The following is a 992-nucleotide window of genomic DNA, read 5'->3' on the forward strand; positions in this document are numbered from 1 at the left end:
TTAATATCAAGAAATACATTAAAGTTCCAAACTAGAAAGTCACTATATCACATCCTGTAGCTTTCCTATACACTAACCAAATTATCTAAGAAGAAAAGAAAACAATCCATTTACAATAGCATCAAAAACAATAAACTGTATAGGAATAAATTTAGCCAAGGAAGTGAAAGATCTCTCTACAGAAAACTATAACACCCATGTACTGAAACGGAAGAAATTCAATTTGGATGAAAGAAACAGGAGAACACACAAGTCAGTGAAAAGCCATCCCACGTCTGTCTTTCAGAGGAATGAATATAGATACAATGTCCATATTACCCAAAGCCATCTAGAGATTCAGTGCAATCTTTATCAAGACTCCAATGCAATTTTTATGCCATTAGAAAAACATATCCTAAAATGTATTTGGAACCACAAAAAGACCCCAAGTAGCCAACGCAAGAAAGAACAAAATGGGAGGCATCACACTTCTCGATTTCTAGCTGCATTCTAATACAAAGAAATCAGTTATGTCACTGGCATAAGCACACACACAAGACAATGGAACGGAAATTGAGAGCCCAAACTAAACCCTTGCACGAACAGTCAACTAGTATTTGACAAGGGAGTCAAGAATACATAGTGGAGAAGGGTATTCTCTTGAATAACTGGGGCTGGGAAAATTGGATATACACGTGCATAAGAATAAAGTTTAGCACCTTATGTTATACCACTCCAAGAATTAACTTGAAATGGATTAAAGATGTAAATGAATAGTATGGAAACAAAATTCTTCCTCATCGTTTCCGCTCTTACTATGCCAAGACGGAGCTGTTGAGGTGGTGAAGGGCTGGGTGGAAAGTAGTCCTGGACATAGAAGACTGTGTGTGTGTGGAACAGACTTTCTTTAGTAGTCTGGAATTATCCCTCTGATTCTTTAAGACTAGCCACTTCCTTCCCCACATTTGCAGACACAGCTAGTACCATGCTGCCAGCAATGCACTGCTTTGCCT

The sequence above is a fragment of the Prionailurus viverrinus genome, unplaced genomic scaffold, assembly GCF_022837055.1.
Source record: "Prionailurus viverrinus isolate Anna unplaced genomic scaffold, UM_Priviv_1.0 scaffold_72, whole genome shotgun sequence".
In the NCBI taxonomy this organism is placed as follows: Eukaryota; Metazoa; Chordata; class Mammalia; order Carnivora; family Felidae; genus Prionailurus; species Prionailurus viverrinus.